Genomic DNA, 15,058 nt, shown 5'->3' with positions numbered 1-15,058 from the left:
AGTCTTTCTCTCCTTATTACCCTCCCAAAGAGCATTTTTGCATATTTTTAATCTTCCCTATAAAATTTTAATACCACAGACATCCTGCATATCTGTTTATGTACTGTATGTATATCTGTGTTTATAAATCAAAAGAGAAAGATTTTTTTTTCACCCCTAAGAACCAATTCTCACCTATTGGAGGTGATATCACTCCCACTGAGAATGTGTTCGTGAAATTTACCATTCTTTTAAAGCCAACTGTAACTATTCCCTAGGTTTATGAAGGCATGTTCACTCATGCACCCAGGAAATAAGATATATACTTAAGAATATGGAACTAAAGTAATTGTGCATCAATAAAGTGATTCAAATCAAATGTAGAGAAAAATGTGAACTGAGTAAATGTTATCACTGGAATCTTATCCTGTAAGTGAGGAAAATAATGTACCAATGTGTAAAGATCTTAAAACATTACCCATGAGATTAGTGGTTGTATAGGTCTGAGGAAGGAATGCTAAGGGGTGTGGGGGTTTTCTTTTTGGAGTAATGAAATTGTTCTAAACTTTTTGAGATGATGAATGTACAATATTGTGATTATACTAAAAGCCATTGATTATACACATAGGATGGAATAACCAGAATCAGCAGCTATATACAGTGGGGGAATCATAGAGAAATTGAGAGGTAAGGAATTTTCTTGTTTGTCTGTTTTTTCTTTATTATTATTATTATTAAAATAACGAAAATGCTCTAAGAAACATTGAATGCACAACTATGTGTTTATACCAAATATCTATTGTACACTTTGGATGAATCATATGCTTTATTAATATGCATCAATAAAATTGGGGGGGAAATTACCCAACCCATAGCAGGCAGTCAAGGAGGCTCATTCTTAAAATCCTCATCACTGATTTTTTTATGCATCCACCACCTGGGCCCTCACTCCTCCCAGCATGCCCCAAAAGGAGAAATAGGGGAAGACCCAATCCAGAGAGTCCCAAATTGCCCTACAACTGAGCCCACTGCAATTCTGAAGAAAAAGGCACTAAACACCATAGCGATCCATCCAAAACAGTGTTTATGGGAACTTAACATGCAGAGCTGCAACCTCCTCGTGATGGACTGGGAGATGGCAAAGCATTCACCCAAGTCAATTTGAACCTATGGCAACCACTCTTCGCGTTACACCTGGTTGAAGAATGAAGATGTCTAAGAACCCAAGGTTGAAGTGCGAGGGTTGGGACTACATCTGGGTGTGTGTTCCTTTCTCAAAACAAGATGGTTGGGGGGAGGAAGCTGCCCTTGTGGTTTTAGCAGCCAAAGCTCCATGTGCTTCCAGGGCCATATGAGAAGGATATCTGAGAGGGAGGGCAGGGACAAGGTCAGTCCTTGGTCAGGTAGAAGATGCTGTATGTTTCACACACCTGGTCACTGCAACCACCTCCAAGTTGATTGGGCATCCCCTGGGTGCGTTCTCTAAGTCTCTTCTCCAATTTGGGATCTTCATGACCTGCCAGAGATGCCAAGGGCTTTAAGCTGAAGAAGCTCTCCTTACCACCTCTCAACACAAGTGGTTCTTCTCTGTCTTCCTCTCAGAGCAGGATTCTGCTAACCATCTTGGGGATGTGGAGAGGGAGTTAATAGGAAAGGCTGGGAGAGACCTTTTCTCTCCAAGGAGTCCATCTTCTCCTCCCAGGTCCACCTTGGGAATGATGAACAACACGTAAAACTCCATGCTGGAAGGAATTATGAGCAAGACAAAGGCAAGTCCAGTACAAAGCAGGCATGCAAGGGGAACAAAGTAGATAGGCCTTGTGGTTTAGCTCAAATTACTGAGTGTAGGAGGATCCAATTCCAACAGTCGACTCTGCTTCTCCGCTCTCTCCTCAGAAGAAAATGCATTCCTTCAAAGTCAAAGCACGCCTTTATATGCTTCATGAACTCCTGGGAACTTTGCTTAATGGCTAAACAACCTACGTACCAAAGTAAGAAGACAAATTGTTCTTAATAAAAGTGCATCTCAGGTGATTTAACAATCTGGCTTTCAGCCATAGTAAAATTATTTTTGGTACTTCATGGGAACTAATTCTGAATAAACTAAATGTTATAAGAAAAAATATACATAGATCATAAAATAATTCTACTTGTAAAAATATTTAACTGAAATTAAGTGGAACTAAACACTTGATTTATCGTTTTTAGGGAATTTATTTATCTTCTATGCTCCTTATTTGAAAAATATCTAAGATGGTTCATTAGCCAGTTATCATGCAATTCTGGGCATGAAGATGTGGATTTGTGATTTTCTTGTATGTTTTTATTTCCTTATGGTGAAAACATTAATATTTTTCTTTGAGAAAGACTGGGTACCAAATAAATCCAGATTGAAAAAGAAACATGAAAAAGAAAAGAGCACAGAAAATCATTGAACAGGTTTTCACTTTTTTGGAATTAATATTGTATGTACATTTGGCTTTCCCTTAGGAAAGTCAAAAGTCTTTGGGAAAATTCAGGCCTCATCAATTTGGATTTTTAAAAAAATGAAGGGAAATGAGCTTTTCTCAGTTTTGGAATAGAACTTTATAGAATATATTGTACATCAATACGAGATCCAAAGATAGAGGTGAAACTTGGAGTCGGGTCAATGATCAGCTGACCTTCCCCACAGCTACATCTCCCTCCCACAACACCATCTTGCTCAGAATGAGAGGGAAGATTCTTTACATGAGGGGAACTATGGTTGTTCCATAACATTCTGAGATAGACACAGATGGAGCATTTCCCATATCAAGAACAATGGCGGCTGAAGCTCAATCATCAAACGATGCCCATGGGTTATTCCGAGGCACTGAACACCTTCTCTTTGCACAGCTAATTTTATTCATATGGAACTGTAAGGCCACATGAAGACAGCCCTAACCTCATTTGCCTCTGTTTTCTATCATTTTAAACAAAGCTTAAATACTATGCCCAAGCTACCACAGCCAGATATGATTAAAATCAGGGATTGGACACCCTCTACCAAAATCCAAAGCTGGCTCCCTTTCCATTGCTCCGTTTCCTCTTTCTAGAGCCTACCATTAAGTGTTTAGACCTTAGAACAATTTCAATGAAGCAAATGAAGAAGGAGAAAGGAAACCGTGCCTGTGCAATGTGAATACACTTGAAAAAGATGGAAGGCAATGGTTAGAATTTGAATTGTGACCACCCCTCTCAAAAAAAAAAAGTTTAGGTCCAAATCCTAGTCCTCTGAATAAGATGCTATAAAGAGCATCTTTGGAGATATAATTAGTTAAGGAGAGACCAAAGAGGAATAGGGGGTTTAATCCAATATGGTGTCCTTATTTTTTTTAAAAAAAGAAGAAAACTAGACAGAAGAGAGAAGACAATGCAATGACAAAGGCTGAGATGGAGTGATGGATCTACAAATCAAGAAAAGCCAAGAATTGCTGGAAGCCATGGAAAGTTGGAAGAGGTAGGAAGGACTCTCCCCTAGAGACTTTGGAAGGACCATAGCCCAGTCCACAACTTGAGTTTGGACTTCTGGACTCCAGAACTGCAAGAGAATAAGTTTCTGTTGTTTCAACTGAATCAGTTTGAAGTACTCTATTATGGCAGCCCTAGGAAATTAAGACAGATCCCAAACAAAATCCCTGTCTCCACAAGGTTGCTACTGGCTTAGTTTACCTGAAGAGGTTGCCGTTCCTTGGTCCAGTTGCATGTAAGAAAAGTTACGAGCAGATTGTCCATTTGACATACGTCAAGTGCACTGTGGCTGAAATAACAACTTTCATCAAAATAGCCCATTTGTCTTCATTTACATCTCTAAAAATGCTTGAACAGAACACATGCATTTATAGCTCTAAAAAATTGCCACACGATGACATGAATTGAAACCATAATCTCTTATTTAATTAGCAATGGAATTAATTCAGTGAAGCTCAAGATCAAAGCCAAACTGTTTCTCAAGGGACGTGTTCAAGTTTCATTTTTTAACCACACATAAATTCATCTTTCATCCAACATTATAATTAAGATGTATTCTCCCCCAGTGAAATGAGACATCTGTGGTGTTGTCAAATGGCCCATTGTCCACACAAACACTAACACTGAAAATTGCCCACAAGATCTTAAAGGTGGTGTCAAATTCTTTGGAAAGCATGGAAAATGGCTGGAAAAATAATGGTTCCATATAAATGGAATTTGTAACATAAATGAACATATTCCTGAGTTTATCATTTTGTTCTCCATGGCCACTTATTGTCTTGGAGGAAATTATGGAAGACAGTGGTTTGGTCTGCCTAAGAAATGGGGAAAATGAAAGAGAGATAAGAGGGCAGAGAAAGGGGGGGAAGGAGGGAAAAGGAGAGAGAAAAGAGAAGGGGCAGAAATTGAAAGAAAAGAGGAAGAAAGATATTTTATGAATATATGGACCCCCTTGTAATTCAAAGATGACTTTGAGGTTATCAAGAAGGATGTCTCAATTTACTCTTCTCCATCCTTCAGATGTTTAATTCAGAAACAATATGGCGTCCATTCTTGGTCTTGCTCTTTGTCACACAGAGTATTCCCACTGGGATGTACCCTGAAGCTGGTGTCTTAGGGAAGGTCAAGGGAACGCAATTAGGTTGAGACCTAGAGGAGGTGGGCAGGGGGGAAGCTAAGGAAACACAAAAACAGTCGCTTGAAAACAAGCGATAAGAGACAGGATGCAGGAACTCTAACAAACTAACACAAACCAGGGTCTTAAAACAAACCTTATTTCACCTCCAGTTCTGGAGGCCAGAAGTTCAAAATCCTTTGGATTTTGGATCAGAGCCCACCCTTTGGATCAGAGCCCACCTAGATCCAGTTTGGCCTGAGCTAATTCCTTCTTATTGCCAAATAAAGTCTGTTGCCTGGGACTGGGGATTAGGACTTGAACATGTCTTTTGGGGGACCATGATTGCCCCCATAAAACCAGGATGAAAACAGTTCTCTGGTATTAGCTTCTAGCATGCAGTCTTCCTAGAATGAAGTCAACAGCCTACAAGCAAGAGCATTTGGTGATGTGTGGGGAGACAAACCCTGAGGCTGATAAGGACACCTCCCTGCAAGGTGGGGAGGGGGGCTCTCCATCTGGATGGAAGTGGTAAATTCACATGAAGAAAGCAAAATACCTGAGACTTAATATTTCCATCAATTATGAATTCAGGGAACCCACCCCAGTAGCACTGGTAGTGTCTTGATTTTTTTCACCAATGCAAATATTTTCCAGTAAAAGTCACATTGCTGCAAGTATCTTTAAGTGTTCTTTATAGCCCTCTCCACTTTTTTTCCTTGTTATTAAAGCATTAATAAAGAAGGACCTGTAGTATGTCACAGATTTTTAAAAATAAATTTTGTAACTGTAGTTCATTATAATTATTTTCCTGTGTAATCCCATATGTGCTATTTTATGCAATTGAAAGAATTATTCTGAGACGTGGATTGTGGGGTTTATGAGTCTATAAAACAATTATAAATTCAGAGCATCTCCTTTTACCCAGTTTTCAGAACTGCAAAACCTTGCCAATGTGAAAGTGGCTGCTTAATCTCTATAGATCCAGAAAAGGAAACCCAATGCAATCTCAAGAGGACTGTAGAAGTGGGAAATCCTCCCTCTGCACAGAACAAAAATCCCTGTAATGGTGTAATGAGCCCTGACTCTCCTCTTTTGGAGAATGCATTATATAGGATGGCCCTCTGTATGTGGCTTCCCCCTTCCCCTTTTCCCAAGTGGTTGCTTTTATTGTATTTGCCATGTTTCCTGCCCAGTTTTTAGGCTTTGGACTTGTTAGGGTTGAATGAACATCACTTAGCCATGGGTTCCTATGACATCAGGGAAAAGCTGAACCTCACACCAGAGAATCTGAACATGACACTGAATGAAATAACTGGATATGATGGCTCAGCAACATGGCAGATACTGTTGTTTTCATCTCCCTAGAATTTCCACTTCTTTTGGGGGCTCTGTATTGTTCAGAATGGGTTGTCCACTATGTGTCCCCTGCTTCCAATGGCCCAGTGACACTCAGTTGGCCAAAAGTCACACTTCACCTCCTGGAAATCTCTGATTTTTCCAGGGATATAAGTTGAGCCATGGTTCTCGAACATAAGTACTCATCAGAATCACCAAGGACTGGAAAAACAGAAATCCCACCCCCAAGGGTTCTGATTCATTAACTCTGAAGTGGGAACTAAGATTTTGCATCTCTAATAAGTTTCCAGGTGATTACATCACCTAATCCAGCTGTTCTTACCAGGTACTGGTTAAGAGACCATGGTTTGAAAACCACTGTACTATATCAAATAGAGGCCAGAATTCTTCAGAGGTGACTGGGAGAAAACCAAAGCAGATGTTTTACATTTCTTCACTTTGGTGATGCTAATAAATGCATACCTTTGGGGGTCTCAGTTGCCATCTTCTCCTCTATGAAGAGAGAGTTCTTCTGCATGATTAAATTAATCAAGGAATGAAGCAGATACAAGTGGTAAAGAGAAAATGAGAATGTTGACAGTGCCATTTGAGGTCAAGATACATCTGGGCCTCTGTGAAATGTGTGAGCCAATCTTTAAGCCAGCTGAAGCCCATTTTGCTTCGATTTTTGCTTGTGCTAATTTGTCTGGTTTCCATCACTTTTAACAGAAAGATTTTGTTTTGTTAACTTTTAACTGGCAAATAGGATTTTTTTTTAAAAAGCAAAGAAAAGTTAGTTATAAAAGATACAGTAAAATAAGTTATTCAAAGCATGAAAATCCATTAGGATAATTGCCTCAAAATTATTTGAGTAGAACAGTAGGACAATGAGTTGAAATAGACATGGGATTTGTATGAGATAAATATACCATCTCTCATTTGTGTCATGTGGTTGACTGTTGTTTGTTTAAAGTGAGTGAAAGGGCAAAACTGTATGGCAGAGGGGTAAAAAAAAAAAAGAATTTCTTTTAAAGGGTTCTGACATTTTTCCAATGCATTTTACCAGATTTAAATTAAAAAACACTAATGGTTAACCAATGTTCATTTTCTTATTTGTCTTAATTCAGTCATTTATCAATATAACAAGGCAAGGTAAATGCAGTAAGCACCACAAAAGTAGCAAATAAAAGTGAAAATGGTGTCTGGCACATTAAGTTAAAAAACTAATTCTATTTAAAGTGATTATCCACATGTTCACTCACTGAGTAGATTTTAAAATGACACTTGATTTTTAGCAGAAGGAATGCTGAACACTGAATTTTGATGCAAAATAAATGATTCTATTCTTTTTATGCTGTAGTTGTTGAGAAATAGGATTTGGAGTTGTGTAATGTTGAATTTATATCCCTGCTCAGACACTTAATTCTTCCATAGCTATGTGCTTTTATAAAAGTCACTTATGTTCTCTGGACATTACTTTTCATATCTATAAAGAGTAAAAAGTGATACCCATTTGACAGAGTTGCACTAAAGATAGATAATATATATAAGGCTATTAACATAATGAACTGGCAGATAGTATAGTATTCACATGCACACACACATCCCTATCAGTTTTAGGTTTGGGGGGTTGGCAAGACAATAAAATATCATTGTGAAGTATATTATTCAATTTGCACTGTTTATAAATTTTCAAGGAGGATAAATAACATCAATTCTTGGAAACCTTACCTACCTTACTTGTGTGAAAGCAAGTAAGCCCTGAGATGAGGAGCAATCTAGATCTCTATTTATATGAAAATCTCTTATGACCTGCTGCATCAAGCCATCAAAGAGTTTATTTTCCATGATACAGCTTAATGCAATGACATAACTTTCAGAGGAGCCCTCCATTCTGTACAGTTGCATGGAATTCCAATGAGCTGCTCTGCGCAAGAAATCTGCATCCAGGACTCCTTCTCTGCTTGCATTGCCTTGTTGCATAAATGACTGAGAAGGAATCAGAAAATGTTGTATTGACTCTTCCTACAGATTCTGCAGAGTTAGAGTGAAATAACAGGGCATGGAGATGCGTCCAGAATTCTCCCACTATGTCTCTTGGATGTTCCTTCAAACCATGAATCCATTTCCTTTCATATTTGTTCAAGCTCATTAGCTCTGAGTAACACTTCCCCTGGATGCAGGAGCCAACAAAGATGACCACAAATTTTAGGGAGTTGATAATAAAATTCAATTTTATTAGAGTCGCAAACAGAATCAAGATCACAGTTCCGTGCCATCCCTGGATTTTAAGAGTGGGTCATAAAATGGGATAGTTAACCCCCTGATTGTGAGGTGAAGCTTCATGGGGTCAAATTCTGGCACAGCCAGTTTCCAGCTGTGTGATGTCAATATATATATATTTTTTAAATCCCTGTGCCTCAGTTTCCCCATTTTACAGATTGACTTAATGAGGATAATAAGAGCATTGGCCTAAAAAATGTTCCTATCAGGATAAAATTAACTACTGCATAGGATGTACTCAGAGAAATAATTAGCACATGATAATCACTCAATAAGTGTTGAATGTGCTATGCTTTTGTCACAGCCAGTATTTAGAAAATCACGGTTTATGGCAGAGAAAAACAGCTGAAGCACTAGAGATGTGAATAGTCACTGTCCATGATCATCAGTGCAGGGATAAGAGAGCTCTTTATTCCTTCTTGGCACACCTATGACTTTCTGATTGCTGCTGAAACCAATGGCCACAAATTTGGTGGCTTAAGCAACACACGTTTAGTACCTTACAGTTCTGGAGGTTGGAAGTCCAAAAGGGGTCTTCCTGGGCTAAAATCAAGGCTTGGGAAGAATTGTGGTCCTTCTGGAGGTATTGGGTGGAGGGAATCTTTCTCCTTACCTTTGTCAGCTTCTAGAGGCCACCTGCACTTCTAGGCTCATGGTCCCTTCCTCCACCTTCAAAGACAGCAGTGTAGAATCTTTAAATCCCTCTCTCTTTTCATCCTTGCATACCCTCTGACTCTGACCCTCATTCCTCCCTCTTACAGGACCCCATGTGATGGCATGAGATAATCCAGTTTGAGCTCCCCATCTCAAGATCTTTAACGTCATCACCTCTGCAAACACTCTTTTCCCATATAACATACCATATTCACTGGTTCTGGATTTTAAGGTGTTACATCTTTGGAGGGGAAGCATTATTCTACTAACGGAATCACAGGCTCTTTATCCTACCAACCACAGCAGAGACTCAAGGAAGTGCAGATAATTAAGTGCTTGCTGTGTCCCATGCTAGAACCTTTACGTATATTATGTCTAATGCCCCTAGAGGTGGGAAGACCAATCTAAAATTATAGGATAGTTCCCCCAAGTTCTCAAGTGAGGGTCCAGCATAGACAAACCACAAATCCCCCTCTCTCTCAGTAAAAGGGGTGCTCTGAGCTACTTGCCTGTCATACCTCTAACTTACAGAAAATACAGCATGTACAGGACCTCTGAGCCTCTTTAGTTGCCCTGCCTCCGCAGGAAATTAAACATTGATAGTTACTCCAACTTGGACTCAAGAGCACGGTTGTCTACCCAGAGAAGCCCCTGTCTAAAGTGAAGACCCTCCACAAAAATGAAGACATTTCACTTTATTTAATTAAGATGCAACACTTGATTACTGTCTAGTCATTTAATAATTGTGTTTTTGCCATTAAAAGGATTTTTACTTCCATTTAATTACTTTAATTTGTTTTGCAATACACTTTTAGACACATCAATAATGCCTTCAGCCAGAACAAATGCTTGGAGTTCTAAATCAAGTCAAGTCAGACTTAGCGTGACAACACTTTTCCTTCTCTTCCACGACATGAAAGTACCTTGGGGAAATTTGTTAAAAACATAAGTAAGTCTTTAGAAGGAAAAAAAAAATTGTAGCCAAAGTCTTGTTTATTTTCCAATATGCTTTTTTTTAAGGAGGTACCAGAGATCAAACCCGGGACCTCGTACCTGGGATGCAGGCACTCAACAACTGAGCTACATCCAGTCCCCTCTAATATGCTTTTTAAATGTTAGGCTACGCATTCCAACATATCCTTAAGTAATAGAAAAATAGTTCTTTGCTTGGTGACCATAGTTGGGAAATAAAAGGTTCAGTTGAGCTAAAATGGGTCTAAGAAATCATGGTAACTTAAGAAAATGCAAGTTCTCTCCTCTTTACATCAGCTGAAAACTACTAGTTAAGAACAATCTACAGTGCTTTTCTAGAAAAAGCTATTGAAAATAATGGCTATTTTAAGTGGGAAAACCTTTAATATATCAATACAGAATAGGCATATTCATTCACTCATTAGAATAAGCACAAATTATTTAGGGTTTACTTCACGCCAAACCTTCTTCTGGAAACTGGGAATAAAGGAATAAAGCTAGAATTAATCAAGTCTGTGGCTTAATGGAATTTAGTTTCTAAGGTGAGTCTCTAGAGTGAGTGACAGAGTAATGGAGAGGCAGACTACGAACAAGTATATAAAGAGACATGTCACACGAGAGACGAGACGAGCAAGCAAGTCAGGAGAATAAGTTTGTTTAAGATTGGGAACCCAGTCTAGCTTGGGTGCTCAGAGAGAACCAAACCCATCCAGATGGTCACGTCTTTAGTACTTCTGATTCGAGTTACTCTCCCAATAAGCATCTCTTTACTCCATCTGTCTCCTCCTTACTTTTTTTACAGGACGTTTACAACTCAGAAACTAAAACCCACACGGCAGAGGCCGAAGTCCCCTGAATATTTTCATTCTCTTCAACATTTAGACCCTCTCCTTTTCCTTTGCCAGCCAAATGCTGCCATACCCTTCCCTTCATTCTCTCCCATTCGCCTCTGCTCTCCTCCAACCTCTTCTTTCCCTCTCCTTTTCTTTGCCTCCCTCTCTCATTTATACTAGACAATCAAATATGTACATACAAAACAAGAAGTTATCCACCATGGTATTAACCTTTCTCATTGGGCTATATCAACATTCCTCCTGAGAGAGATAAGGGATGCTTAGTACCATTTTAACAGGGCCAGGATTGAGACCTGGAGAAATAAAGAGATTTTCTTGGCACCACAGAACTAATAAATGGACAATGGGGACTAGAATCTATTTATCTGGTAGAGCTGTGTCTTATAGAGAACTTATTTGCAGCGTCTATTAGAAAGACAGTGTGAAAGACAAAAACTCATTCATTCATTAATCAATCAAAGATGGAATGCCTTCTAGGTTTCAAGTCCCACTTCAGGCACTGGGGAGTGATAGTAACTAGACCAAATGCTTATCGGGTGTATATTTCAAATCCTTAAATGGCTGCCCTTGAGCTAAATATCCTCTGGAAGAGAGATAAACTATCCACAGGATCCCTACGAAAAGCTCTTAATTCACAGAATAACCCTGCTCTAAGTGTCTAAAGAAGTAGAAAATGGAAGCCACAGCCTACGGAGAAAATTGTTCCTCTTGTATTATATCTTTCCAAAAAAGTTTTTGGAAATGCCTTTCCACTCTTGCACTTCTTTATGGAAGTAAGAATAAATGAGAACAGCATATTTGTGATCCATCAAAGAGAACCTGGATTGAAAGAGAAGAATAGAAAACGAACAAGTGCATTCAGCTTTGTAGGTGTAGTTGGCTGCATGGCAAACTCTCTTCACTCCATCGCTGAAAGGGGCCCAGGGGGATCTCAGGGGTTGTGGAGACACAGAAAGAGGCACAAAGGAGTCCAATCAACAAGGGGAGTTGAGCTGACCACTGAATCCCATAGCACCTGCTAAAAAGAGAAAGTCATCTTCAGTAGTAGCTCACGTTGCTATGTAAGTGTAAGGAATTGAGTTGGTCACTGCATTCCGTAGCGCCTGCTAAGAAGCGAAAGTCGTCTTCAGTAGTAGCTGATGTGGCTTCGTAGGTGTAGGGAGTTGGCTTGACCACTGCTTCCCATAGCACCTGCTAAGAAGAGAAAGTCATCTTCGGGAGTAGTTGATGTGGCTACCTGGGTGTGGGGAGTTGGGTTGACCACGGCTTCGCATAGTATCTCCTAAGAAGAGAAATTCAGCAGCAGCAGCAGCTGACATGGCTACATAGGTGTGGGGAGTTGAGTTGGCTACTGCTTCCCATTGCACCTGCTAAGAAAAGAAATTCATCTTCAGTAGTAGCTGACATGGCTATACAGAAGTGGTGAGTTGAGTTGACTACTTCTTCCCATAGCACCGGATGAGAAGAGAAAGTCACCTTCATAGGTACATAGGTATGGAGAGTTGAGTTGGCCACTGCTTTCTGTAGCACCTGTTAAGAAGAGAAGTTTATCTTCAGTATAGTTGATGTGGCTATGAGGTATAGGGAGTTGAGTTGACCACTGCTTCCTGTAGCACCCACTAAGAAGAGAAATTCATCTTCAGTAGTAGCTGGCATGGCTGCATGGGTGTGGGACCAGCAAACTCAGGGGTTTCCAGACTAGTGAAAGCTCAGACCAAGCCACACACCCGAGACCATGGAGCAGCCTGCAGCCCCTATCTCTCCCTCCCACTTATGCCTCATCCCTCAGCAGTCATACGGACGCCATCTTGAAAGAAAGAGTGTGGGAAGGGGCATTCTATGATAGAGAACAAAGATTTTGTTCACTGTAGAACAGGTGATATTTTAGAGTTGGACAGAGAAGACAACATTGGAAGAAAATACAGTTCATTAATTCGAGCTAAATAAGGAGCTGGGGCTCCTACAAGAGAACAGAACAGTTTTGGAAAGAACTGTATTTGCTTTGTATGTTTATGTAGTGCAAGTAAATATGCTATCCTGCTACAGATGTATAATTAATAGATGCCAAGCTATACTTGCTGTCCTTCTGCTGAATCAGTTACACTTCTTTGGATTCAATTTTACCTTTTTAATTAACTATACTGAACTTGACTCTTTGTTAAGACACGTTCTATTTGAAGATCTATCCCTAATGTGTGTTTTGATGTGTGTCTGCACATTAAATCACATTATTTACACCCTTGGTTCACAGAAAGAAATTATTATGATAACTGAGATTTTATGTAAGTGTGGTAACTGTTGACAAACTCCCATATTTCTTCCTTCCAAAGATTTGCAAATTAAATATTGTTCCATGTGATGAGAGTTTTATAACTGTAATCTTATAATACTTAAACATTGTATGACATACTGAAATTTCAATCTATTTATTACTATATCATCCCCTAATTTACCATATGTATATGGTAATATACATATCATATGTTATATATAGACAACAATATGTGGTTACAGTACAATACTAGATATATATACAATATAGCATGTTGTGTATATATATAACAATATATGGTTATTTGAATTTCTGAATTCTTATATGTGCCTATCACAATATTAAAATATATTGTGTCTTTAAATACAATACATAAGAAACATTTTAACCCATCTTGAATTACAACACACTTTACTTTTCTAGTCAATAAATTATTAAACAATGTGCATTTTAGTACTTGAGAAAGGAAGACCCTGACAAATTTATTAACAAACATAAGTTCATTAAAATGATCTTGTGACTACATTATTTATGAAGTAATTAATTGTGACTCAAACAATTATTTACTTGAAACTCAAATTTGCTCTGAAACTCAAAGTAATGTTTCATTGGTGCGACATAATAAAGTCCTTATGTAATCACTAATTAGTTCTAGGCATGACAAATGTTTTAATTAAAATCACTGAAACAGTTAAGCTTTTATCACTCTTTTTTCATCTTTTCACATTATTCACTTTAGACTGACTGCTGAAGAGTCACTAAGAGCCTATACATAGCATGGACACCCATTCACCAAAGGCAGGATTTTTCTGGTAATTACACCAAGAGAGCGACACACAACTTTATTTCAAATAGTTTACAATATATGCCTGGAGCTTCTTCAAGTGTTGCTTCCCCCATGGCAGAATGGTATAAGGCATCCTGGCAGATAGTTTTATGTGCCAACCAAACCCTGATCTAGGTGTTGCCAAAGGGGTGTTCTGTAGATGTGGTTAAAGTTACCATCCATGGACTTTAAGCCAAGGAACTCACCCTTGATGATGTCCATGGGCCTCATGGAATCAGTTGAAAAGCTTTAAGAGCAAAACCTCAAGAATCCTGAGAAAGCTCAAATTATCCTCAAGACTCCAGAATCAGCTCCACCAAGTTTCCGGCTGACCAACCTGCCCTACAGGTGGCAGGCATACCAGTTCACACAGTGGCACGATCCAATTCCTTAAAATAAAGCTCTTCATACATGTGTATGTGTATGTAAGGATTTCCTAATGGTTCTGTATCTCTGGATGACCATGTTTGATACAGCATCTAAACCATTGAATATCAGTTGAAAGATACCCAATTTGGTTAAGAGACGCGGTGGCTGGGATAGACCATGCAGTGGCTTGGCTTAAACAATGGGAATTTACTGGCTCACAGTTTTGAAGCTAGAAGTTCAAAATCAAGGTGTCTTCAAGGAGATGCTTTCCTCCAGTAGACTGTGGCACTCTGGGGTTGGCTGCTGGCGATCCTTGATCTTGGACTTTTCAGTCACAAGGCAATGCACATGCACCTTCTCCTGGCTTTGCCTTTCTCTTCCAAGTTTCCCTGGCTCCTGGCAGCTCTCTGTGTCTTTTTTCTTTGTATATAGCCTTCCCTATAAGGCCTTCAGTAATAGGATTAGTAACAGGATTAAGGCTCATCCTCACTCCGTTGGACCACCCCTTAACTGAAGTAACATCAGAGAGTCCTATTGACAATGGGTTCACATCCACAGGAACGAATGAAGTTTAAGAACGTGTTTTTCTGGGACACACAGCTCCAAGCAACCACATCCCCTCTTTCCCCAGCTGCCAGTATCCCAACCAAAACAGCACCTCTTTTCCCCCCTCCAAGTAAGTGCAATAAAATTCCAGCCTTCTTTCTAAACCAATGGCTTGTCAACTTCATAGTAAGCTACTGGTAGCTTTGATAGTCTCATTCACAATGGTGACTGTGAGATGCTGATGCATATCTATTTGTTTTGGATTAGAATGGTGTAAACCAGTAGTGCTCAACCAAATTGTGATTTTTCTCCTCAAAGGAACACCTAGCAAGGTCAAGAGACATTTTCAGTTGTTGTAC

Source organism: Dasypus novemcinctus, chromosome Y (assembly GCF_030445035.2).
Source record: "Dasypus novemcinctus isolate mDasNov1 chromosome Y, mDasNov1.1.hap2, whole genome shotgun sequence".
Classification (NCBI taxonomy): Eukaryota; Metazoa; Chordata; class Mammalia; order Cingulata; family Dasypodidae; genus Dasypus; species Dasypus novemcinctus.
Note: the sequence above shows the minus strand (reverse complement) of the source record.